Below are 457 nucleotides of genomic sequence, written 5' to 3'. Positions count from 1 at the left end.
AGAAGGGAGTGGAAAAGGGGAGAGAAATCAGAGGTGGAGGTAAAGAAAAGGGGAGGTGAGGTGGAGGGAGGTGGGAAGAGGGGGAGGGGGTAAGGAAAGGAGAGATGAGGAGGAGGGAGGGGAGAGGAAGCAGAGGTGGAGGTAAAGAAAAGGGGAGGTGAGGGGGAGGAAGGTGGGAAGGGGGGAAGAGAGGAGGGATGGGGAGAGGATGAAGGAAAAATCGGGTAATTTGAGATGTGGGGGAAATTAGAAGGAAGATGGGGAGGGGGAGGGGGAGCCAATGCAATATGGCTATGGGTCGATCACTTATCGCTGATCTCCCTCGATTTCTATTAGGAATCTGATCCTACGAATCGGATCCAATCCTAAAATAAGAAAAAAAAAAAAAGTAATTTCATGAGAAAAATTAAAGGGATGGAGGGGGAGGAGGAGGAGGAGGAGGAGGAGGAGGAGGAGG

This window comes from Oratosquilla oratoria, chromosome 8, assembly GCF_046742065.1.
Source record: "Oratosquilla oratoria isolate Oo_2021 chromosome 8, ASM4674206v1, whole genome shotgun sequence".
Taxonomy (NCBI): domain Eukaryota; kingdom Metazoa; phylum Arthropoda; class Malacostraca; order Stomatopoda; family Squillidae; genus Oratosquilla; species Oratosquilla oratoria.
Note: the sequence above shows the minus strand (reverse complement) of the source record.